This window comes from Amblyomma mixtum, chromosome 10 (assembly GCF_055824585.1).
Source record: "Amblyomma mixtum isolate Tamu chromosome 10, ASM5582458v1, whole genome shotgun sequence".
Lineage (NCBI taxonomy): Eukaryota > Metazoa > Arthropoda > Arachnida > Ixodida > Ixodidae > Amblyomma > Amblyomma mixtum.
In genome coordinates, this window is record NC_143021.1 from 120,024,984 (window position 1) to 120,034,699 (window position 9,716).

The window sequence follows — 9,716 nt, forward strand, 5'->3', positions numbered from 1 at the left end:
AGATTCACTTCTCGAGCAGGCGGGTACGACGGACAAAATCTTCCGCTCCGTGGCCGCAGCGAGCGTACTAAGTCGAGAAAGACGCGTGATTTTCTTGAAATAAGCGTGCTATGCTCAGATTCATTTGTCGAGCAGACGGGTACGACAGACGAAATCTTCCCCTCCGTGGCCGCAGCGAGCGTACTAAGTCAAGAGAGACGACTGGTTTTCTTGAAATAAGCGTGCTATGCTCAGATTCACTTGTCGAGCAGACGGGTACGACAGACGAAATCTTCCGCTCCGTGGCCGCAGCGAGCGTACTAAGTCGAGAGAGACGCGTGATTTTCTTGAAATAAGCGTGCTATGCTCAGATTCACTTCTCGACCAGACGGGTACGACAGACGAAATCTTCCGCTCCGTTGCCGCAGCGAGCGTACTGAGTCAAGAGAGACGCGTGATCTTCTTGAAATAAGCGTGCTATGCTCAGATTCACTTGTCGAGCAGACGGGTACGACAGACGAAATCTTCCGCTCCGTGGCCGCAGCGAGCTTACTGAGTCAAGAGAGACGCGTGATTTTCTTGAAATAACAGTGCTATGCTCAGATTCACTTCTCTAGCAGGCGGGTACGACAGACGAAATCTTCCGCTCCGTGGCCGCAGCGAGCGTACTAAGTCGAGAGAGACGCGTGATTTTCTTGAAATAAGCGTGCTATGCTCAGATTCACTTGTCGAGCAGACGGGTACGACAGACGAAATCTTCCCCTCCATGGCCGCAGCGAGCGTACTAAGTCAAGAGAGACGTGTGATTGTCTTGAAATAAGGGTGCTATGTTCAGATTCACTTGTCGAGCAGAGGGTTACGACAGACGAAATCTTCCGCTCCGTGGCCGCAGCGAGCGTACTAAGTCGAGAGAGACGCGTGATTTTCTCAAATAAGCGTGCTATGCTCAGATTCACTTGTCGAGCAGACGGATACGACAGACGAAATCTTCCGCTCCGTGGCCGCAGCGAGCGTACTGAGTCAAGAGAGACGCGTGATTTTCTTGAAATAACCGTGCTATGCTCAGATTCACTTCTCGAGCAGGCGGGTACGACGGACGAAATCTGCCGCTCCGTGGCCGCAGCGAGCGTACTGAGTCAAGAGAGACGCGTGATTTTCTTGAAATAACCGTGCTATGCTCAGATTCACTTCTCGAGCAGGCGGGTACGACGGACGAAATCTTCCGCTCCGTGGCCGCAGCGAGCGTACTAAGTCGAGAAAGACGCGTGATTTTCTTGAAATAAGCGTGCTATGCTCAGATTCATTTGTCGAGCAGACGGGTACGACAGACGAAATCTTCCCCTCCGTGGCCGCAGCGAGCGTACTAAGTCAAGAGAGACGTGTGATTTTCTTGAAATAAGCGTGCTATGCTCAGATTCACTTGTCGAGCAGACGGGTACGACAGACGAAATCTTCCGCTCCGTGGCCGCAGCGAGCGTACTAAGTCGAGAGAGACGCGTGATTTTCTCAAATAAGCGTGCTATGCTCAGATTCACTTGTCGAGCAGACGGATACGACAGACGAAATCTTCCGCTCCGTGGCCGCAGCGAGCGTACTGAGTCAAGAGAGACGCGTGATTTTCTTGAAATAAGCGTGCTATGCTCAGATTCACTTGTCGAGCAGACGGGTAGGACAGACGAAATCTTCCGCTCCGTGGCTGCAGCGAGCGTACTAAGTCGAGAGAGACACGTGATTTTCTTGAAATAAGCGTGCTATGCTCAGATTCACTTGTCGAGCAGACGGGTACGACAGACGAAATCTTCCGCTCCGTGGCCGCAGCGAGCGTACTAAGTCAAGAGAGACGCGTGATTTTCTTGAAATAACCGTGCTATGCTCAGATTCACTTCTCGAGCAGGCGGGTACGACAGACGAAATCTTCCGCTCCGTGGCCGCAGCGAGCGTACAAAGTCGAGAGAGACGCGTGATTTTCTTGAAATAAGCGTGCTATGTTCAGATTCACTTGTCGAGCAGACGGTTACGACAGACGAAATCTTCCGCTCCGTGGCCGCAGCGAGCGTACTAAGTCGAGAGAGACGCGTGATTTTCTTGAAATAAGCGTGCTATGCCAGATTCACTTGTCGAGCACACGGGTACGACAGACGAAATCTTCCCCTCCGTGGCCGCAGCGAGCGTACTAAGTCAAGATGGACGCGTGATTTTCTTGAAATAAGCGTGCTATGTTAGGATTCACTTGTCGAGCAGACGGTTACGACAGACGAAATCTTCCGCTCCGTTGCCGCAGCGAGCGTACTGATTCAAGAGAGACGCGTGATTTTCTTGAAATAAGCGTGCTATGCTCAGATTCACTCCTCCAGCAGACGGGTACGACAGACGAAATCTTCCGCTCCATTGCCGCAGCGAGCGTACTGAGTCAAGAGAGACGCGTGATTTTCTTGAAATAAGCGTGCTATGCTCAGATTCACTTGTCGAGCAGACGGGTACGACAGACGAAATCTTCCGCTCCGTGGCCGCAGCGAGCGTACTGAGTCAAGAGAGACGCGTGATTTTCTTGAAATAAGCGTGCTATGCTCAGATTCACTTGTCGAGCAGGCGGGTACGACAGACGAAATCTTCCGCTCCGTGGCCGCAGCGAGCTTACTGAGTCAAGAGAGACGCGTGATTTTCTTGAAATAACAGTGCTATGCTCAGATTCACTTCTCGAGCAGGCGGGTACGACAGACGAAATCTTCCGCTCCGTGGCCCCAGCGAGCGTACTAAGTCAAAAGAGACGCGTGATTTTCTTGAAATAAGCGTGCTATGCACAGATTCACTTCTCGAGCAGACGGGTACGACAGACGAAATCTTCCGCTCCCTGGCCGCAGCGAGCGTACTGAGTCAAGAGAGACGCGTGATTTTCTTGAAATAACCTTGCTATGCTCAGATTCACTTCTCGAGCAGGCGGGTACGACAGTCGAAATCTTCCGATCCGTGGCCGCAGCGAGCGTACTGAGTCAAGAGAGACGCGTGATTTTCTTGAAATAAGCGTGCTATGCTCAGATTCACTTGTCGAGCAGAAGGGTACGACAGACGAAATCTTCCGCTCCGTGGCCGCAGCGAGCGTACTAAGTCGAGAGAGACGCGTGATTTTCTTGAAATAAGCGTGCTATGCTCAGATTCACTTGTCGAGCAGACGGGTACGACAGACGAAATCTGCCGCTCCTAGGCCGCAGCGAGCGTACTGAGTCAAGAGAGACGCGTGATTTTCTTGAAATAACCGTGCTACGCTCAGATTCACTTCTCGAGCAGACGGGTATGACAGACGACATCTGCCGCTTCGTGGCCGCAGCGAGCGTACAGAGTCGAGAGAGACGCGTCATTTTCTTGAAAAAAGCGTGCTATGCTCTGATTCACTTCTCGAGCAGGCGGTTACGACAGACTAAATCTTCCGCTCCGTGGCCGCAGCGAGCGTACTAAATCGAGAGTGACGCGTGATTTTCTTGAAATAAGCGTGCTATGCTCAGATTCACTTCTCGAGCAGACGGGTACGACAGACGAAATCTTCCGCTCCGTTGCCGCAGCGAGCGTACTGAGTCGAGAGAGACCCGTGATTTTCTTGAAATAAGGGTGCTATGTTCAGATTCACTTGTCGAGCAGACGGATACGACAGACGAAATCTTCCGCTCCGTGGCCGCAGCGAGCGTACTGAGTCAAGAAAGACGCGTGATTTTCTTGAAATAACCGTGCTATGCTCAGATTCACTTCTCGAGCAGGCGGGTACGACGGACGAAATCTGCCGCTCCGTGGCCGCAGTGAGCGTACTAAGTCAAGAGAGACGCGTGATTTTCTTGAAATAACCGTGCTATGCTCAGATTCACTTCTCGAGCAGGCAGGTACGGCAGACGAAATCTTCCGCTCCGTGGCCGCAGCGAGCGTACTGAGTCAAGAGAGACGCGTGATTTTCTTGCAATAACAGTGCTATGCTCAGATTCACTTCTCGAGCAGGCGGGTACGACAGACGAAATCTTCCGCTCCGTTGCCGCAGCGAGCGTACTGAGTCAAGAGAGACGCGTGATTTTCTTGAAATAAGCGTGCTATGCTCCGATTCACTTCTCCAGCAGACGGGTACGACAGACGAAATCTTCCGCTCCGTTGCCGCAGCGAGCGTACTGAGTCAAGAGAGACGCGTGATTTTCTTGAAATAAGCGTGCTATGCTCAGATTCACTTGTCGAGCAGACGGGTAAGACAGACGAAATCTTCCGCTCCCGGGCCGCAGCGAGCGTACTGAGTCAAAAGAGACGCGTGATTTTCTTGAAATAAGCGTGCTATGCTCAGATTCACTTGTCGAGCAGACGGGTACGACAGACGAAATCTTCCGCTCCGTGGCCGCAGCGAGCTTACTGAGTCAAGAGAGACGCGTGATTTTCTTGAAATAACAGTGCTATGCTCAGATTCACTTCTCTAGCAGGCGGGTACGACAGACGAAATCTTCCGCTCCGTGGCCGCAGCGAGCGTACTAAGTCGAGAGAGACGCGTGATTTTCTTGAAATAAGCGTGCTATGCTCAGATTCACTTGTCGAGCAGACGGGTACGACAGACGAAATCTTCCCCTCCATGGCCGCAGCGAGCGTACTAAGTCAAGAGAGACGTGTGATTGTCTTGAAATAAGGGTGCTATGTTCAGATTCACTTGTCGAGCAGAGGGTTACGACAGACGAAATCTTCCGCTCCGTGGCCGCAGCGAGCGTACTAAGTCGAGAGAGACGCGTGATTTTCTCAAATAAGCGTGCTATGCTCAGATTCACTTGTCGAGCAGACGGATACGACAGACGAAATCTTCCGCTCCGTGGCCGCAGCGAGCGTACTGAGTCAAGAGAGACGCGTGATTTTCTTGAAATAACCGTGCTATGCTCAGATTCACTTCTCGAGCAGGCGGGTACGACGGACGAAATCTGCCGCTCCGTGGCCGCAGCGAGCGTACTGAGTCAAGAGAGACGCGTGATTTTCTTGAAATAAGCGTGCTATGCTCAGATTCACTTGTCGAGCAGACGGGTAGGACAGACGACATCTTCCGCTCCGTGGCTGCAGCGAGCGTACTAAGTCGAGAGAGACACGTGATTTTCTTGAAATAAGCGTGCTATGCTCAGATTCACTTGTCGAGCAGACGGGTACGACAGACGAAATCTTCCGCTCCGTGGCCGCAGCGAGCGTACTAAGTCAAGAGACGCGTGATTTTCTTGAAATAACCGTGCTATGCTCAGATTCACTTCTCGAGCAGGCGGGTGCGACAGACGAAATCTTCCGCTCCGTGGCCGCAGCGAGCGTACAAAGTCGAGAGAGACGCGTGATTTTCTTGAAATAAGCGTGCTATGCTCAGATTCACTTGTCGAGCAGACGGGTACGACAGACGAAATCTTCCGCTCCGTGGCCGCAGCGAGCGTACTGAGTCAAGAGAGACGCGTGATTTTCTTGAAATAAGCGTGCTATGCTCAGATTCACTTGTCGAGCAGACGGGTACGACAGACGAAATCTTCCGCTCCGTGGCCGCAGCGAGCGTACTGAGTCAAGAGAGACGCGTGATTTTCTTGAAATAAGCGTGCTATGCTCAGATTCACTTGTCGAGCAGACGGGTACGACAGACGAAATCTGCCGCTCCATGGCCGCAGCGAGCGTACTGAGTCAAGAGAGACGCGTGATTTTCTTGAAATAACCGTGCTATGCTCAGATTCACTTGTCGAGCAGACGGGTACGACAGACGAAATCTGCCGCTTCGTGGCCGCAGCGAGCGTACAGAGTCGAGAGAGACGCGTGATTTTCTTGAAAAAAGCGTCCTATGCTCAGATTCACTTCTCGAGCAGACGGGTACGACAGACGAAATCTGCCGCTCCGTGGCCGCAGCGAGCGTACTGAGTCAAGAGAGAAGCGTGATTTTCTTGAAATAACCGTGGTATGCCCACATTCACTTCTCGAGCAGGCGGGTACGACAGACGAAATCTGCCGCTCCGTGGCCGCAGTGAGCGTACTGAGTCAAGAGAGACGCGTGAGTTTCTTGAAATAACCGTGCTATGCTCCCATTCACTTCTCGAGAAGGCGGGTACGACAGACCAAATCTTCCGCTCCGTGGCCGCAGCGAGCGTACTGAGTCAAGAGAGACGCGTGATTTTCTTCAAATAAGCGTGCTATGCTCAGATTCACTTGTCGAGCAGACGGGTACGACAGACGAAATCTTCCGCTCCGTGGCCGCAGCGAGCGTACTGAGTCAAGAGAGACGCGTGATTTTCTTGAAATAACCGTGCTATGCTCAGATTCACTTCTCGAGCAGGCGGGTACGACGGACGAAATCTGCCGCTCCGTGGCCGCAGCGAGCGTACTGAGTCAAGAGAGACGCGTGATTTTCTTGAAATAACCGTGCTATGCTCAGATTCACTTCTCGAGCAGGCGGGTACGACGGACAAAATCTTCCGCTCCGTGGCCGCAGCGAGCGTACTAAGTCGAGAAAGACGCGTGATTTTCTTGAAATAAGCGTGCTATGCTCAGATTCATTTGTCGAGCAGACGGGTACGACAGACGAAATCTTCCCCTCCGTGGCCGCAGCGAGCGTACTAAGTCAAGAGAGACGACTGGTTTTCTTGAAATAAGCGTGCTATGCTCAGATTCACTTGTCGAGCAGACGGGTACGACAGACGAAATCTTCCGCTCCGTGGCCGCAGCGAGCGTACTAAGTCGAGAGAGACGCGTGATTTTCTTGAAATAAGCGTGCTATGCTCAGATTCACTTCTCGAGCAGGCGGGTACGACAGACGAAATCTTCCGCTCCGTGGCCGCAGCGAGCGTACTGAGTCAAGAGAGACGCGTGATTTTCTTGAAATAAGCGTGCTATGCTCAGATTCACTTGTCGAGCAGACGGGTACGACAGACGAAATCTGCCGCTCCGTGGCCGCAGCGAGCGTACTGAGTCAAGAGAGACGCGTGATTTTCTTGAAATAACCGTGCTATGCTCAGATTCACTTGTCGAGCAGACGGGTACGACAGACGAAATCTGCCGCTTCGTGGCCGCAGCGAGCGTACAGAGTCGAGAGAGACGCGTGATTTTCTTGAAAAAAGCGTCCTATGCTCAGATTCACTTCTCGAGCAGACGGGTACGACAGACGAAATCTGCCGCTCCGTGGCCGCAGCGAGCGTACTGAGTCAAGAGAGAAGCGTGATTTTCTTGAAATAACCGTGGTATGCCCACATTCACTTCTCAAGCAGGCGGGTACGACAGACGAAATCTGCCGCTCCGTGGCCGCAGTGAGCGTACTGAGTCAAGAGAGACGCGTGAGTTTCTTGAAATAACCGTGCTATGCTCCCATTCACTTCTCGAGAAGGCGGGTACGACAGACCAAATCTTCCGCTCCGTGGCCGCAGCGAGCGTACTGAGTCAAGAGAGACGCGTGATTTTCTTCAAATAAGCGTGCTATGCTCAGATTCACTTGTCGAGCAGACGGGTACGACAGACGAAATCTTCCGCTCCGTGGCCCCAGCGAGCGTACTAAGTCGAGAGAGACGCGTGATTTTCTTGAAATAAGCGTGCTATGATCAGATTCGCTTCTCGAGCAGATGGGTACGACAGACGAAATCTTCCGCTCCGTTGCCGCAGCGAGCATACTGAGTCAAGAGAGACGCGTGATGTTCTTGAAATAAGCGTGCTATGCTCAGATTCAGTTGTCGAGCAGACGGGTACGACAGACGAAATCTTCCGCTCCGTTACGGCAGCGAGCGTACTGAGTCAAGAGAGACGCGTGATTTTCTTGAAATAAGCGTGCTATGCTCAGATTCACTTGTCGAGCAGACGGGTACGACGGACGAAATCTGCCGATCCGTGGCCGCAGCGAGCGTACTAAGTCAAGAGAGACGCGTGATTTTCTTGAAATAACCGTGTTATGCTCAGAATCACTTCTCGAGCAGGCGGGTACGACAGACGAAATCTTCCGCTCCGTGGCCGCAGCGAGCGTACTGAGTCAAGAGAGACGCGTGATATTCTTGAAATAAGCGTGCTATGCCAGATTCACTTGTCGAGCACACGGGTACGACAGACGAAATCTTCCCCTCCGTGGCCGCAGCGAGCGTACTAAGTCAAGATGGACGCGTGATTTTCTTGAAATAAGCGTGCTATGTTAGGATTCACTTGTCGAGCAGACGGTTACGACAGACGAAATCTTCCGCTCCGTTGCCGCAGCGAGCGTACTGAGTCAAGAGAGACGCGTGATTTTCTTGAAATAAGCGTGCTATGCTCAGATTCACTCCTCCAGCAGACGGGTACGACAGACGAAATCTTCCGCTCCGTTGCCGCAGCGAGCGTACTGAGTCAAGAGAGACGCGTGATTTTCTTGAAATAAGCGTGCTATGCTCAGATTCACTTGTCGAGCAGACGGGTACGACAGACGAAATCTTCCGCTCCGTGGCCGCAGCGAGCGTACTGAGTCAAGAGAGACGCGTGATTTTCTTGAAATAAGCGTGCTATGCTCAGATTCACTTGTCGAGCAGACGGGTACGACAGACGAAATCTTCCGCTCCGTGGCCGCAGCGAGCTTACTGAGTCAAGAGAGACGCGTGATTTTCTTGAAATAACAGTGCTATGCTCAGATTCACTTCTCGAGCAGGCGGGTACGACAGACGAAATCTTCCGCTCCGTGGCCCCAGCGAGCGTACTAAGTCAAAAGAGACGCGTGATTTTCTTGAAATAAGCGTGCTATGTACAGATTCACTTCTCGAGCAGACGGGTACGACAGACGAAATCTTCCGCTCCCTGGCCGCAGCGAGCGTACTGAGTCAAGAGAGACGCGTGATTTTCTTGAAATAACCTTGCTATGCTCAGATTCACTTGTCGAGCAGACGGGTACGACAGACGAAATCTTCCGCTCCGTGGCCGCAGCGAGCGTACTGAGTCAAGAGAGACGCGTGATTTTCTTGAAATAAGCGTGCTATGCTCAGATTCACTTGTCGAGCAGACGGGTACGACAGACGAAATCTTCCGCTCCGTGGTCGCAGCGAGCTTACTGAGTCAAGAGAGACGCGTGATTTTCTTGAAATAACAGTGCTATGCTCAGATTCACTTCTCGAGCAGGCGGGTACGACAGACGAAATCTTCCGCTCCGTGGCCCCAGCGAGCGTACTAAGTCAAAAGAGACGCGTGATTTTCTTGAAATAAGCGTGCTATGTACAGATTCACTTCTCGAGCAGACGGGTACGACAGACGAAATCTTCCGCTCCCTGGCCGCAGCGAGCGTACTGAGTCAAGAGAGACGCGTGATTTTCTTGAAATAACAGTGCTATGCTCAGATTCACTTCTCTAGCAGGCGGGTACGACAGACGAAATCTTCCGCTCCGTGGCCGCAGCGAGCGTACTAAGTCGAGAGAGACGCGTGATTTTCTTGAAATAAGCGTGCTATGCTCAGATTCACTTGTCGAGCAGACGGGTACGACAGACGAAATCTTCCCCTCCATGGCCGCAGCGAGCGTACTAAGTCAAGAGAGACGTGTGATTGTCTTGAAATAAGGGTGCTATGTTCAGATTCACTTGTCGAGCAGAGGGTTACGACAGACGAAATCTTCCGCTCCGTGGCCGCAGCGAGCGTACTAAGTCGAGAGAGACGCGTGATTTTCTCAAATAAGCGTGCTATGCTCAGATTCACTTGTCGAGCAGACGGGTAAGACAGACGAAATATTCCGCTCCGGGGCCGCAGCGAGCGTACTGAGTCAAAAGAGACGCGTGATTTTCTT